Below are 17870 nucleotides of genomic sequence, written 5' to 3'. Positions count from 1 at the left end.
CGTTTTTCATAATTTTTGAGGATTTGAAAAAAATAAAAAAATAAAAAAACGATGGGTTATAGCCCATCGTTTTTAGATTTTTTTTTACATCCTCGTTTTTCATCATTTTGGACCATATCGTACGGCATACTATAGCACGCTGTTTTTCATCATTTTTGCCATTGAGCCCCATTGTAAATTTAAAAGCACTATATTTCTAAAACTATGAAACATTTCAAAGATTCCTTTTCAGGCAAACATGTCCACCGTAAGATGAACCTAAGTAGGCTAGAATGGGGTTGCTAGGTGTAAGTATGTAGGACTAGTAGCATGCCAAAGTTTGTGCTATTGCCATAGAGAATGCATTGGGCGTTTAAGTTGAATAACTCATAAACTACAAAACATAAAAATAAAAAAAGTTCCAGCGTGTTTCTCCACAGTAAGCTGAATAATAAAAAGTGTGAATGGAGTTTCTAGGTGAAAGTGACTTTTGACGTGCCTATAGAGCTGCCATTGAGCCCCATGTTAAATGTCTCAAATTTGAAAGCACTCTATTTCTAAAACTATGAAACATTTCAAAGATACCTTTTCAGGCAAACATGTCCACCGTAAGATGAACCTAAATAGGCTAGAATGGGGTTGCTATGTGTAAGTATGTAGGACTAGTAGCATGCCAAAGTTTGTGCTATTGCCATAGAGAATGCATTGTGTTGCGGAGGATGAGAGGAATGCTCTCATCCTCCGCAACACCCATTATCATACACCGCTATACACCGCGAAGATATGGGCTATAGCCCATATCGTACGGCATACTATACTGTAGCACGCCGTTTTTCATCATTTTTGAGGATTTGAAAAAAATGAAAAAAACGATGGGTTATAGCCCATTGTTTTTTTGAATTTTTGATTTTGTTTTTTATCCTCGTTTTTCATCATTTTGGACCGTGGGCTATAGCCCATATCGTACGGCATACTATAGCACGCCGTTTTTCATCATTTTTGAGGATTTGAAAAAAATGAAAAAATGAAAAAAACGATGGGTTATAGCCCATCGTTTTTTGAATTTTTGATTATTTTTTAAATCCTCGTTTTTCATCATTGTGGACCATGGGCTATAGCCCATATCGTACGGCATACTATAGCACGCCGTTTTTCATCATTTTTGAGGATTTGAAAAAAATGAAAAAATGAAAAAAACGATGGGTTATAGCCCATCGTTTTTTGAATTTTTGATTATTTTTTAAATCCTCGTTTTTCATCATTTTGGACCATGGGCTATAGCCCATATCGTACGGCATACTATAGCACGCCGTTTTTCATCATTTTTGCCATTGAGCCCCATTGTAAATTTGAAAGCACTATATTTCTAAAACTATGAAACATTTCAAAGATTCCTTTTCAGGCAAACATGTCCACCGTAAGATGAACCTAAGTAGGCTAGAATGGGGTTGCTAGGTGTAAGTATGTAGGACTAGTAGCATTTCAAAGTTTGTGCTATTGCCATAGAGAATGCATTGGGCGTTTAAGTTGAATAACTCATAAACTACAAAACATAAAAATAAAAAAATGTTCCAGCATGTGTCTCTACAGTAAGCTGAATAATAAAAAGTGTGAATGGAGTTTCTAGGTGAAAGTGACTTTTGACGTGCCTATAGAGCTGCCATTGAGCCCCATGTTAAATGTCTCAAATTTGAAAGCACTATATTTCTAAAACTATGAAACATTTCAAAGATACCTTTTCAGGCAAACATGTCCACCGTAAGATGAACCTAAGTAGGCTAGAATGGGGTTGCTAGGTGTAAGTATGTAGGACTAGTAGCATTTCAAAGTTTGTGCTATTGCCATAGAGAATGCATTGGGCGTTTAAGTTGAATAACTCATAAACTACAAAACATAAAAATAAAAAAGAGTTCCAGCATGTGTCTCCACAGTAAGCTGAATAATAAAAAGTGTGAATGGAGTTTCTAGGTGAAAGTGACTTTTTACGTGCCTATAGAGCTGCCATTGAGCCCCATGTTAAATGTCTCAATTTTGAAAGCACTATATTTCTAAAACTATGAAACATTTCAAAGATACCTTTTCAGGCAAACATGTCCACCGTAAGATGAACCTAAGTAGGCTAGAATGGGGTTGCTAGGTGTAAGTATGTAGGACTAGTAGCATGCCAAAGTTTGTGCTATTGCCATAGAGAATGCATTGGGCGTTTAAGTTGAATAACTCATAAACTACTAAACATAAAAATAAAAAAAAGTTCCAGCATGTGTCTCCACAGTAAGCTGAATAATAAAAAGTGTGAATGGAGTTTCTAGGTGAAAGTGACTTTTGACGTGCCTATAGAGCTGCCATTGAGCCCCATGTTAAATGTCTCAAATTTGAAAGCACTATATTTCTAAAACTATGAAACAATTCAAAGATACCTTTTCAGGCAAACATGTCCACCGTAAGATGAACCTAAGTAGGCTAGAATGGGGTTGCTAGGTGTAAGTATGTAGGACTAGTAGCATGCCAAAGTTTGTGCTATTGCCATAGAGAATGCATTGTGTTGCGGAGGATGAGAGGAATGCTCTCATCCTCCGCAACACCCATTATCATACACCGCTATACACCGCGAATATATGGGCTATAGCCCATATCGTACGGCATACTATACTGTAGCACGCCGTTTTTCATCATTTTTGAGGATTTGAAAAAAAGGAAAAAAAACGATGGGTTATAGCCCATTGTTTTTTTTAATTTTTTAATTTTTTTTATCCTCGTTTTTCATCATTTTGGACCGTGGGCTATAGCCCATATCGTACGGCATACTATAGCACGCCGTTTTTCATCATTTTTGAGGATTGCAAAAAAATGAAAAAATGAAAAAAACGATGGGTTATAGCCCATCGTTTTTTGATTTTTTGTAAAAAAAAAATAATCCTCGTTTTTCATCATTTTGGACCATGGGCTATAGCCCATATCGTACGGCATACTATAGCACGCCGTTTTTCATCATTTTTGAAGATTTGAAAAAAATGAAAAAATGAAAAAAACGATGGGTTATAGCCCATCGTTTTTTGAATTTTTGATTATTTTTTTAATCCTCGTTTTTCATCATTTTGGACCATGGGCTATAGCCCATATCGTACGGCATACTATAGCACGCCGTTTTTCATCATTTTTGAGGATTTGAAAAAAATGAAAAAATGAAAAAAACGATGGGTTATAGCCCATCGTTTTTTGAATTTTTGTAAAAAAAAAAAATCCTCGTTTTTCATCATTTTGGACCATGGGCTATAGCCCATATCGTACGGCATACTATAGCACGCCGTTTTTCATCATTTTTGAGGATTTGAAAAAAATGAAAAAATGAAAAAAACGATGGGTTATAGCCCATCGTTTTTTGAATTTTTGATTATTTTTTTAATCCTCGTTTTTCATCATTTTGGACCATGGGCTATAGCCCATATCGTACGGCATACTATAGCACGCCGTTTTTCATAATTTTTGAGGATTTGAAAAAAATAAAAAAATAAAAAAACGATGGGTTATAGCCCATCGTTTTTAGATTTTTTTTTACATCCTCGTTTTTCATCATTTTGGACCATATCGTACGGCATACTATAGCACGCTGTTTTTCATCATTTTTGCCATTGAGCCCCATTGTAAATTTAAAAGCACTATATTTCTAAAACTATGAAACATTTCAAAGATTCCTTTTCAGGCAAACATGTCCACCGTAAGATGAACCTAAGTAGGCTAGAATGGGGTTGCTAGGTGTAAGTATGTAGGACTAGTAGCATGCCAAAGTTTGTGCTATTGCCATAGAGAATGCATTGGGCGTTTAAGTTGAATAACTCATAAACTACAAAACATAAAAATAAAAAAAAGTTCCAGCGTGTTTCTCCACAGTAAGCTGAATAATAAAAAGTGTGAATGGAGTTTCTAGGTGAAAGTGACTTTTGACGTGCCTATAGAGCTGCCATTGAGCCCCATGTTAAATGTCTCAAATTTGAAAGCACTCTATTTCTAAAACTATGAAACATTTCAAAGATACCTTTTCAGGCAAACATGTCCACCGTAAGATGAACCTAAATAGGCTAGAATGGGGTTGCTATGTGTAAGTATGTAGGACTAGTAGCATGCCAAAGTTTGTGCTATTGCCATAGAGAATGCATTGTGTTGCGGAGGATGAGAGGAATGCTCTCATCCTCCGCAACACCCATTATCATACACCGCTATACACCGCGAAGATATGGGCTATAGCCCATATCGTACGGCATACTATACTGTAGCACGCCGTTTTTCATCATTTTTGAGGATTTGAAAAAAATGAAAAAAACGATGGGTTATAGCCCATTGTTTTTTTGAATTTTTGATTTTGTTTTTTATCCTCGTTTTTCATCATTTTGGACCGTGGGCTATAGCCCATATCGTACGGCATACTATAGCACGCCGTTTTTCATCATTTTTGAGGATTTGAAAAAAATGAAAAAATGAAAAAAACGATGGGTTATAGCCCATCGTTTTTTGAATTTTTGATTATTTTTTAAATCCTCGTTTTTCATCATTGTGGACCATGGGCTATAGCCCATATCGTACGGCATACTATAGCACGCCGTTTTTCATCATTTTTGAGGATTTGAAAAAAATGAAAAAATGAAAAAAACGATGGGTTATAGCCCATCGTTTTTTGAATTTTTGATAATTTTTTTAATCCTCGTTTTTCATCATTTTGGACCATGGGCTATAGCCCATATCGTACGGCATACTATAGCACGCCGTTTTTCATCATTTTTGAGGATTTGAAAAAAATGAAAAAATGAAAAAGACGATGGGTCGTTTTTTGAATTTTTGATTATTTTTTTAATCCTCGTTTTTCATCATTTTGGACCATGGGCTATAGCCCATATCGTACGGCATACTATAGCACGCCGTTTTTCATCATTTTTGAGGATTTGAAAAAAATGAAAAAATGAAAAAAACGATGGGTTATAGCCCATCGTTTTTTGAATTTTTGTAAAAAAAAAGAAAATCCTCGTTTTTCATCATTTTGGACCATGGGCTATAGCCCATATCGTACGGCATACTATAGCACGCCGTTTTTCATCATTTTTGAGGATTTGAAAAAAATTATAAAATTAAAAAAACGATGGGTTATAGCCCATCGTTTTTTGAATTTTTGATTATTTTTTTTATCCTCGTTTTTCATCATTTTGGACCATGGGCTATAGCCCATATCGTACGGCATACTATAGCACGCCGTTTTTCATCATTTTTGAGGATTTGAAAAAAATGAAAAAATGAAAAAAACGATGGGTCGTTTTTTGAATTTTTGATTATTTTTTTAATCCTCGTTTTTCATCATTTTGGACCATGGGCTATAGCCCATATCGTACGGCATACTATAGCACGCCGTTTTTCATCATTTTTGAGGATTTGAAAAAAATGAAAAAATGAAAAAAACGATGGGTTATAGCCCATCGTTTTTTGAATTTTTGTAAAAAAAACAAAATCCTCGTTTTTCATCATTTTGGACCATGGGCTATAGCCCATATCGTACGGCATACTATAGCACGCCGTTTTTCATCATTTTTGAGGATTTGAAAAAAATGATAAAATTAAAAAAACGATGGGTTATAGCCCATCGTTTTTTGAATTTTTGATTATTTTTTTAATCCTCGTTTTTCATCATTTTGGACCATGGGCTATAGCCTATATCGTACGGCATACTATAGCACGCCGTTTTTCATCATTTTTGAGGATTTGAAAAAAATGAAAAAATAAAAAAAACGATGGGTTATAGCCCATCGTTTTTTTTATTTTTGATTATTTTTTTAATCCTCGTTTTTCATCATTTTGGACCATGGGCTATAGCCCATATCGTACGGCATACTATAGCACGCCGTTTTTCATCATTTTTGAGGATTTGAAAAAAATTAAAAAATGAAAAAAACGATGGGTTATAGCCCATCGTTTTTTGAATTTTTGTAAAAAAGAAATAATCCTCGTTTTTCATCATTTTGGACCATGGGCTATAGCCCATATCGTACGGCATACTATAGCACGCCGTTTTTCATCATTTTTGAGGATTTGAAAAAAATGAAAAAATGAAAAAAACGATGGGTTATAGCCCATCGTTTTTAGAATTTTTGATTATTTTTTTAATCCTCGTTTTTCATCATTTTGGACCATGGGCTATAGCCCATATCGTACGGCATACTATAGCACGCCGTTTTTCATCATTTTTGAGGATTTGAAAAAAATGAAAAAATGAAAAAAACGATGGGTTATAGCCCATTGTTTTTTGAATTTTAGATTTTTTTTTTATCCTGGTTTTTCATCATTTTGGACCATGGGCTATAGCCCATATCGTACGGCATACTATAGCACGCCGTTTTTCATCATTTTTGAGGATTTGAAAAAAATGTAAAAATGAAAAAAACGATGGGTTATAGCCCATCGTTTTTTTAATTTTTGATTATTTTTTTAATCCTCGTTTTTCATCATTTCGGACCATGGGCTATAGCCCATATTGTACGGCATACTATAGCATGCCGTTTTTCATCATTTTTGAGGATTTGAAAAAAATGAAAAAAACGATGGGTTATAGCCCATCGTTTTTTTTATTTTTGATTATTTTTTTAATCCTCGTTTTTCATCATTTTGGACCATGGGCTATAGCCCATATCGTACGGCATACTATAGCACGCCGTTTTTCATCATTTTTGAGGATTTGAAAAAAATGAAAAAATAAAAAAAACGATGGGTTATAGCCCATCGTTTTTTTTATTTTTGATTATTTTTTTAATCCTCGTTTTTCATCATTTTGGACCATGGGCTATAGCCCATATCGTACGGCATACTATAGCACGCCGTTTTTCATCATTTTTGAGGATTTGAAAAAAATGAAAAAATGAAAAAAACGATGGGTTATAGCCCATCGTTTTTTGAATTTTTGTAAAAAAGAAATAATCCTCGTTTTTCATCATTTTGGACCATGGGCTATAGCCCATATCGTACGGCATACTATAGCACGCCGTTTTTCATCATTTTTGAGGATTTGAAAAAAATGAAAAAATGAAAAAAACGATGGGTTATAGCCCATCGTTTTTTGAATTTTTGATAATTTTTTTAATCCTCGTTTTTCATCATTTTGGACCATGGGCTATAGCCCATATCGTACGGCATACTATAGCACGCCGTTTTTCATCATTTTTGAGGATTTGAAAAAAATGAAAAAATGAAAAAGACGATGGGTCGTTTTTTGAATTTTTGATTATTTTTTTAATCCTCGTTTTTCATCATTTTGGACCATGGGCTATAGCCCATATCGTACGGCATACTATAGCACGCCGTTTTTCATCATTTTTGAGGATTTGAAAAAAATGAAAAAATGAAAAAAACGATGGGTTATAGCCCATCGTTTTTTGAATTTTTGTAAAAAAAAAGAAAATCCTCGTTTTTCATCATTTTGGACCATGGGCTATAGCCCATATCGTACGGCATACTATAGCACGCCGTTTTTCATCATTTTTGAGGATTTGAAAAAAATTATAAAATTAAAAAAACGATGGGTTATAGCCCATCGTTTTTTGAATTTTTGATTATTTTTTTTATCCTCGTTTTTCATCATTTTGGACCATGGGCTATAGCCCATATCGTACGGCATACTATAGCACGCCGTTTTTCATCATTTTTGAGGATTTGAAAAAAATGAAAAAATGAAAAAAACGATGGGTCGTTTTTTGAATTTTTGATTATTTTTTTAATCCTCGTTTTTCATCATTTTGGACCATGGGCTATAGCCCATATCGTACGGCATACTATAGCACGCCGTTTTTCATCATTTTTGAGGATTTGAAAAAAATGAAAAAATGAAAAAAACGATGGGTTATAGCCCATCGTTTTTTGAATTTTTGTAAAAAAAACAAAATCCTCGTTTTTCATCATTTTGGACCATGGGCTATAGCCCATATCGTACGGCATACTATAGCACGCCGTTTTTCATCATTTTTGAGGATTTGAAAAAAATGATAAAATTAAAAAAACGATGGGTTATAGCCCATCGTTTTTTGAATTTTTGATTATTTTTTTAATCCTCGTTTTTCATCATTTTGGACCATGGGCTATAGCCTATATCGTACGGCATACTATAGCACGCCGTTTTTCATCATTTTTGAGGATTTGAAAAAAATGAAAAAATAAAAAAAACGATGGGTTATAGCCCATCGTTTTTTTTATTTTTGATTATTTTTTTAATCCTCGTTTTTCATCATTTTGGACCATGGGCTATAGCCCATATCGTACGGCATACTATAGCACGCCGTTTTTCATCATTTTTGAGGATTTGAAAAAAATTAAAAAATGAAAAAAACGATGGGTTATAGCCCATCGTTTTTTGAATTTTTGTAAAAAAGAAATAATCCTCGTTTTTCATCATTTTGGACCATGGGCTATAGCCCATATCGTACGGCATACTATAGCACGCCGTTTTTCATCATTTTTGAGGATTTGAAAAAAATGAAAAAATGAAAAAAACGATGGGTTATAGCCCATCGTTTTTAGAATTTTTGATTATTTTTTTAATCCTCGTTTTTCATCATTTTGGACCATGGGCTATAGCCCATATCGTACGGCATACTATAGCACGCCGTTTTTCATCATTTTTGAGGATTTGAAAAAAATGAAAAAATGAAAAAAACGATGGGTTATAGCCCATTGTTTTTTGAATTTTAGATTTTTTTTTTATCCTGGTTTTTCATCATTTTGGACCATGGGCTATAGCCCATATCGTACGGCATACTATAGCACGCCGTTTTTCATCATTTTTGAGGATTTGAAAAAAATGTAAAAATGAAAAAAACGATGGGTTATAGCCCATCGTTTTTTTAATTTTTGATTATTTTTTTAATCCTCGTTTTTCATCATTTCGGACCATGGGCTATAGCCCATATTGTACGGCATACTATAGCATGCCGTTTTTCATCATTTTTGAGGATTTGAAAAAAATGAAAAAAACGATGGGTTATAGCCCATCGTTTTTTTTATTTTTGATTATTTTTTTAATCCTCGTTTTTCATCATTTTGGACCATGGGCTATAGCCCATATCGTACGGCATACTATAGCACGCCGTTTTTCATCATTTTTGAGGATTTGAAAAAAATGAAAAAATAAAAAAAACGATGGGTTATAGCCCATCGTTTTTTTTATTTTTGATTATTTTTTTAATCCTCGTTTTTCATCATTTTGGACCATGGGCTATAGCCCATATCGTACGGCATACTATAGCACGCCGTTTTTCATCATTTTTGAGGATTTGAAAAAAATGAAAAAATGAAAAAAACGATGGGTTATAGCCCATCGTTTTTTGAATTTTTGTAAAAAAGAAATAATCCTCGTTTTTCATCATTTTGGACCATGGGCTATAGCCCATATCGTACGGCATACTATAGCACGCCGTTTTTCATCATTTTTGAGGATTTGAAAAAAATGAAAAAATGAAAAAAACGATGGGTTATAGCCCATCGTTTTTAGAATTTTTGATTATTTTTTTAATCCTCGTTTTTCATCATTTTGGACCATGGGCTATAGCCCATATCGTACGTCATACTATAGCACGCCGTTTTTCATCATTTTTGAGGATTTGAAAAAAATGAAAAAATGAAAAAAACGATGGGTTATAGCCCATTGTTTTTTTAATTTTAGATTTTTTTTTTATCCTCGTTTTTCATCATTTTGGACCATGGGCTATAGCCCATATCGTACGGCATACTATAGCACGCCGTTTTTCATCATTTTTGAGGATTTGAAAAAAATGTAAAAATGAAAAAAACGATGGGTTATAGCCCATCGTTTTTTTAATTTTTGATTATTTTTTTAATCCTCGTTTTTCATCATTTCGGACCATGGGCTATAGCCCATATTGTACGGCATACTATAGCATGCCGTTTTTCATCATTTTTGAGGATTTGAAAAAAATGAAAAAAACGATGGGTTATAGCCCATCGTTTTTTGAATTTTTGATAATTTTTTTAATCCTCGTTTTTCATCATTTTGGACCATGGGCTATAACCCATATCGTACGGCATACTATAGCACGCCGTTTTTCATCATTTTTGAGGATTTGAAAAAAATTACAAAATTAAAAAACGATGGGTTATAACCCATCGTTTTTAGATTTTTTTTTACATCCTCGTTTTTCATCATTTTGGACCATATCGTACGGCATACTATAGCACGCCGTTTTTCATCATTTTTGCCATTGAGCCCCATTGTTAATTTGAAAGCACTATATTTTTAAAACTATGAAACATTTCAAAGATTCCTTTTCAGGTAAACATGTCCACCGTAAGATGAACCTAAGTAGGCTAGAATGGGGTTGCTAGGTGTAAGTATGTAGGACTAGTAGCATTTCAAAGTTTGTGCTATTGCCATAGAGAATGCATTGGGCGTTTAAGTTGAATAACTCATAAACTACAAAACATAAAAATAAAAAAGAGTTCCAGCATGTGTCTCCACAGTAAGCTGAATAATAAAAAGTGTGAATGGAGTTTCTAGGTGAAAGTGACTTTTGACGTGCCTATAGAGCTGCCATTGAGCCCCATGTTAAATGTCTCAAATTTGAAAGCACTATATTTCTAAAACTATGAAACATTTCAAAGATACCTTTTCAGGCAAACATGTCCACCGTAAGATGAACCTAAGTAGGCTAGAATGGGGTTGCTAGGTGTAAGTATGTAGGACTAGTAGCATGCCAAAGTTTGTGCTATTGCCATAGAGAATGCATTGTGTTGCGGAGGATGAGAGGAATGCTCTCATCCTCCGCAACACCCATTATCATACACCGCTATACACCGCGAAGATATGGGCTATAGCCCATATCGTACGGCATACTATACTGTAGCACGCCGTTTTTCATCATTTTTGAGGATTTGAAAAAAATGAAAAAAACGATGGGTTATAGCCCATTGTTTTTTTGAATTTTTGATTTTGTTTTTTATCCTCGTTTTTCATCATTTTGGACCGTGGGCTATAGCCCATATCGTACGGCATACTATAGCACGCCGTTTTTCATCATTTTTGAGGATTTAAAAAAAATGAAAAAATGAAAAAAACGATGGGTTATAGCCCATCGTTTTTTGAATTTTTGATTATTTTTTAAATCCTCGTTTTTCATCATTTTGGACCATGGGCTATAGCCCATATCGTACGGCATACTATAGCACGCCGTTTTTCATCATTTTTGAGGATTTGAAAAAAATGAAAAAATGAAAAAAACGATGGGTCATCGTTTTTTGAATTTTTGTAAAAAAAAGAAGAATCCTCGTTTTTCATCATTTTGGACCATGGGCTATAGCCCATATCGTACGGCATACTATAGCACGCCGTTTTTCATCATTTTTGAGGATTTGAAAAAAATGATAAAATTAAAAAAACGATGGGTTATAGCCCATCGTTTTTTGAATTTTTGATTTTTTTTTTAATCCTCGTTTTTCATCATTTTGGACCATGGGCTATAGCCCATATCGTACGGCATACTATAGCACGCCGTTTTTCATCATTTTTACGATGGGTTATAGCCCATCGTTTTTTGAATTTGTGTAAAAAAGAAATAATCCTCGTTTTTCATCATTTTGGACCATGGGCTATAGCCCATATCGCACGGCATACTATAGCACGCCGTTTTTCATCATTTTTGAGGATTTAAAAAAAATGAAAAAAAACGATGGGTTATAGCCCATCGTTTTTTGAATTTTTGATTATTTTTTTAATCCTCGTTTTTCATCATTTTGGACCAAGGGCTATAGCCCATATCGTACGGCATACTATAGCACGCCGTTTTTCATCATTTTTGAGGATTTGAAAAAAATGAAAAAATGAAAAAAACGATGGGTTATAGCCCATCGTTTTTTGAATTTTTGTAAAAAAAAAAAATCCTCGTTTTTCATCATTTTGGACCATGGGCTATAGCCCATATCGTACGGCATACTATAGCACGCCGTTTTTCATCATTTTTGAGGATTTGAAAAAAAAAAAAAAATGAAAAAAACGATGGGTTATAGCCCATTGTTTTTTTGAATTTTAGATTTTTTTTTTATCCTCGTTTTTCATCATTTTGGACCATGGGCTATAGCCCATATCGTACGGCATACTATAGCACGCCGTTTTTCATCATTTTTGAGGATTTGAAAAAAATGTAAAAATGAAAAAAACGATGGGTTATAGCCCATCGTTTTTTGAATTTTTGATAATTTTTTTAATCCTCGTTTTTCATCATTTTGGACCATGGGCTATAGCCCATATCGTACGGCATACTATAGCACGCCGTTTTTCATCATTTTTGAGGATTTGAAAAAAATTACAAAATTAAAAAACGATGGGTTATAACCCATCGTTTTTAGATTTTTTTTTACATCCTCGTTTTTCATCATTTTGGACCATATCGTACGGCATACTATAGCACGCCGTTTTTCATCATTTTTGCCATTGAGCCCCATTGTTAATTTGAAAGCACTATATTTTTAAAACTATGAAACATTTCAAAGATTCCTTTTCAGGTAAACATGTCCACCGTAAGATGAACCTAAGTAGGCTAGAATGGGGTTGCTAGGTGTAAGTATGTAGGACTAGTAGCATTTCAAAGTTTGTGCTATTGCCATAGAGAATGCATTGGGCGTTTAAGTTGAATAACTCATAAACTACAAAACATAAAAATAAAAAAAAGTTCCAGCGTGTGTCTCCACAGTAAGCTGAATAATAAAAAGTGTGAATGGAGTTTCTAGGTGAAAGTGACTTTTGACGTGCCTATAGAGCTGCCATTGAGCCCCATGTTAAATGTCTCAAATTTGAAAGCACTATATTTCTAAAACTATGAAACATTTCAAAGATACCTTTTCAGGCAAACATGTCCACCGTAAGATGAACCTAAGTAGGCTAGAATGGGGATGCTAGGTGTAAGTATGTAGGACTAGTAGCATGCCAAAGTTTGTGCTATTGCCATAGAGAATGCATTGGGCGTTTAAGTTGAATAACTCATAAACTACAAAACATAAAAATAAAAAAAAGTTCCAGCGTGTTTCTCCACAGTAAGCTGAATAATAAAAAGTGTGAATGGAGTTTCTAGGTGAAAGTGACTTTTGACGTGCCTATAGAGCTGCCATTGAGCCCCATGTTAAATGTCTCAAATTTGAAAGCACTATATTTCTAAAACTATGAAACATTTCAAAGATACCTTTTCAGGCAAACATGTCCACCGTAAGATGAACCTAAGTAGGCTAGAATGGGGTTGCTAGGTGTAAGTATGTAGGACTAGTAGCATGCCAAAGTTTGTGCTATTGCCATAGAGAATGCATTGTGTTGCGGAGGATGAGAGGAATGCTCTCATCCTCCGCAACACCCATTATCATACACCGCTATACACCGCGAAGATATGGGCTATAGCCCATATCGTACGGCATACTATACTGTAGCACGCCGTTTTTCATCATTTTTGAGGATTTGAAAAAAATGAAAAAAACGATGGGTTATAGCCCATTGTTTTTTTGAATTTTTGATTTTGTTTTTTATCCTCGTTTTTCATCATTTTGGACCGTGGGCTATAGCCCATATCGTACGGCATACTATAGCACGCCGTTTTTCATCATTTTTGAGGATTTGAAAAAAATGAAAAAATGAAAAAAACGATGGGTTATAGCCCATCGTTTTTTGAATTTTTGATTATTTTTTAAATCCTCGTTTTTCATCATTTTGGACCATGGGCTATAGCCCATATCGTACGGCATACTATAGCATGCCGTTTTTCATCATTTTTGAGGATTTGAAAAAAATGAAAAAATGAAAAAAACGATGGGTTATAGCCCATCGTTTTTTGAATTTTTGATTATTTTTTTAATCCTCGTTTTTCATCATTTTGGACCATGGGCTATAGCCCATATCGTACGGCATACTATAGCACGCCGTTTTTCATCATTTTTGAGGATTTGAAAAAAATGAAAAAATGAAAAAAACGATGGGTTATAGCCCATCGTTTTTTGAATTTTTGTAAAAAAAAGAAGAATCCTCGTTTTTCATCATTTTGGACCATGGGCTATAGCCCATATCGTACGGCATACTATAGCACGCCGTTTTTCATCATTTTTGAGGATTTGAAAAAAATGATAAAATTAAAAAAAACGATGGGTTATAGCCCATCGTTTTTTGAATTTTTGATAATTTTTTTAATCCTCGTTTTTCATCATTTTGGACCATGGGCTATAGCCCATATCGTACGGCATACTATAGCACGCCGTTTTTCATCATTTTTGAGGATTTGAAAAAAATTACAAAATTAAAAAACGATGGGTTATAACCCATCGTTTTTAGATTTTTTTTTACATCCTCGTTTTTCATCATTTTGGACCATATCGTACGGCATACTATAGCACGCCGTTTTTCATCATTTTTGCCATTGAGCCCCATTGTTAATTTGAAAGCACTATATTTTTAAAACTATGAAACATTTCAAAGATTCCTTTTCAGGTAAACATGTCCACCGTAAGATGAACCTAAGTAGGCTAGAATGGGGTTGCTAGGTGTAAGTATGTAGGACTAGTAGCATTTCAAAGTTTGTGCTATTGCCATAGAGAATGCATTGGGCGTTTAAGTTGAATAACTCATAAACTACAAAACATAAAAATAAAAAAAAGTTCCAGCATGTGTCTCCACAGTAAGCTGAATAATAAAAAGTGTGAATGGAGTTTCTAGGTGAAAGTGACTTTTTACGTGCCTATAGAGCTGCCATTGAGCCCCATGTTAAATGTCTCAAATTTGAAAGCACTATATTTCTAAAACTATGAAACATTTCAAAGATACCTTTTCAGGCAAACATGTCCACCGTAAGATGAACCTAAGTAGGCTAGAATGGGGTTGCTAGGTGTAAGTATGTAGGACTAGTAGCATGCCAAAGTTTGTGCTATTGCCATAGAGAATGCATTGGGCGTTTAAGTTGAATAACTCATAAACTACAAAACATAAAAATAAAAAAAAGTTCCAGCGTGTGTCTCCACAGTAAGCTGAATAATAAAAAGTGTGAATGGAGTTTCTAGGTGAAAGTGACTTTTGACGTGCCTATAGAGCTGCCATTGAGCCCCATGTTAAATGTCTCAAATTTGAAAGCACTATATTTCTAAAACTATGAAACATTTCAAAGATACCTTTTCAGGCAAACATGTCCACCGTAAGATGAACCTAAGTAGGCTAGAATGGGGTTGCTAGGTGTAAGTATGTAGGACTAGTAGCATGCCAAAGTTTGTGCTATTGCCATAGAGAATGCATTGGGCGTTTAAGTTGAATAACTCATAAACTACAAAACATAAAAAAAAAAAAAAGTTCCAGCGTGTGTCTCCACAGTAAGCTGAATAATAAAAAGTGTGAATGGAGTTTCTAGGTGAAAGTGACTTTTGACGTGCCTATAGAGCTGCCATTGAGCCCCATGTTAAATGTCTCAAATTTGAAAGCACTATATTTCTAAAACTATGAAACATTTCAAAGATACCTTTTCAGGCAAACATGTCCACCGTAAGATGAACCTAAGTAGGCTAGAATGGGGTTGCTAGGTGTAAGTATGTAGGACTAGTAGCATGCCAAAGTTTGTGCTATTGCCATAGAGAATGCATTGTGTTGCGGAGGATGAGAGGAATGCTCTCATCCTCCGCAACACCCATTATCATACACCGCTATACACCGCGAAGATATGGGCTATAGCCCATATCGTACGGCATACTATACTGTAGCACGCCGTTTTTCATCATTTTTGAGGATTTGAAAAAAATGAAAAAAACGATGGGTTATAGCCCATTGTTTTTTTGAATTTTTGATTTTGTTTTTTATCCTCGTTTTTCATCATTTTGGACCGTGGGCTATAGCCCATATCGTACGGCATACTATAGCACGCGGTTTTTCATCATTTTTGAGGATTTGAAAAAAATGAAAAAATGAAAAAAACGATGGGTTATAGCCCATCGTTTTTTGAATTTTTGATTATTTTTTAAATCCTCGTTTTTCATCATTTTGGACCATGGGCTATAGCCCATATCGTACGGCATACTATAGCACGCCGTTTTTCATCATTTTTGCCATTGAGCCCCATTGTAAATTTGAAAGCACTATATTTCTAAAACTATGAAACATTTCAAAGATTCCTTTTCAGGCAAACATGTCCACCGTAAGATGAACCTAAGTAGGCTAGAATGGGGTTGCTAGGTGTAAGAATGTAGGCTTCTATGTTCTTAGCAAAACATCATCATGGGTGTTGCGGAGGATGAGAAATTAATTTCTCATCCTCCGCAATACACATTCTCATACACCGCTATACTTTTAAGTATGTTGCGGTAGAGAACGTCATCATTTTGGACCATGGGCTATAGCCAATATCGTACGGCATACTATAGCACGCCGTTTTTCATAATTTTTGAGGATTTGAAAAAAATGAAAATAACGATGGGTTATAGCCCATCGTTTTTTGATTTTTTTTTATCCTCGTTTTTCATCATTTTGGACCATGGGCTATAGCCCATATTGTACGGCATACTATAGCACGCCGTTTTTCATCATTTTTGAGGATTTGAAAAAAATGAAAAAATGAAAAAAATGATGGGTTATAGCCCATCGTTTTTTGAATTTTTGATTATTTTTTAAATCCTCGTTTTTCATCATTTTGGACCGTGGGCTATAGCCCATATCGTACGGCATACTATAGCACGCGGTTTTTCATCATTTTTGAGGATTTGAAAAAAATGAAAAAATGAAAAAAACGATGGGTTATAGCCCATCGTTTTTTGAATTTTTGATTATTTTTTAAATCCTCGTTTTTCATCATTTTGGACCATGGGCTATAGCCCATATCGTACGGCATACTATAGCACGCCGTTTTTCATCATTTTTGCCATTGAGCCCCATTGTAAATTTGAAAGCACTATATTTCTAAAACTATGAAACATTTCAAAGATTCCTTTTCAGGCAAACATGTCCACCGTAAGATGAACCTAAGTAGGCTAGAATGGGGTTGCTAGGTGTAAGAATGTAGGCTTCTATGTTCTTAGCAAAACATCATCATGGGTGTTGCGGAGGATGAGAAATTAATTTCTCATCCTCCGCAATACACATTCTCATACACCGCTATACTTTTAAGTATGTTGCGGTAGAGAACGTCATCATTTTGGACCATGGGCTATAGCCAATATCGTACGGCATACTATAGCACGCCGTTTTTCATAATTTTTGAGGATTTGAAAAAAATGAAAATAACGATGGGTTATAGCCCATCGTTTTTTGATTTTTTTTTATCCTCGTTTTTCATCATTTTGGACCATGGGCTATAGCCCATATTGTACGGCATACTATAGCACGCCGTTTTTCATCATTTTTGAGGATTTGAAAAAAATGAAAAAATGAAAAAAATGATGGGTTATAGCCAGGGGGGCAGTCAGACAGATATTTTGTGAAGCCTATAAGGAAATCGCGATTCATATAATGGCCTGTTGTGGCGCTGTCATTGGACCCAGAAAAACCCATAGCCCCATAGAAGTCCATGTATTTGGGCCCAACTTCACCTAGACTGTATTACCTTAATAAACATGGTCATGAATACTTTCTGCTTCCAGTCACTAGTTTAAAGTCTCATTTCTAATGTCATAATATTCTTTTTGGAAAATTATGGTCCCATTAATTAAAAAAATGACCATAAAGTCGCGTATGTTCTGAGGGGCGTGGCTACCGTTACAGTCTATGATCGGGATTCCCCTCCCACTCGAGTCAAAATAAAAACCAACGGAGAAGAAGGGGGGAAGTCCCGCCTCGTTGTCTGGGCCAGCCAATGGCCAGCTGGGCCAAAACGGAGCCAGCCAATGGCCAGCTGGGCCAAAACGGATCTAGA

The sequence above is a fragment of the Protomyctophum parallelum genome (assembly GCF_964188405.1).
Source record: "Protomyctophum parallelum genome assembly, chromosome: 5".
Lineage (NCBI taxonomy): Eukaryota > Metazoa > Chordata > Actinopteri > Myctophiformes > Myctophidae > Protomyctophum > Protomyctophum parallelum.
Note: the sequence above shows the minus strand (reverse complement) of the source record.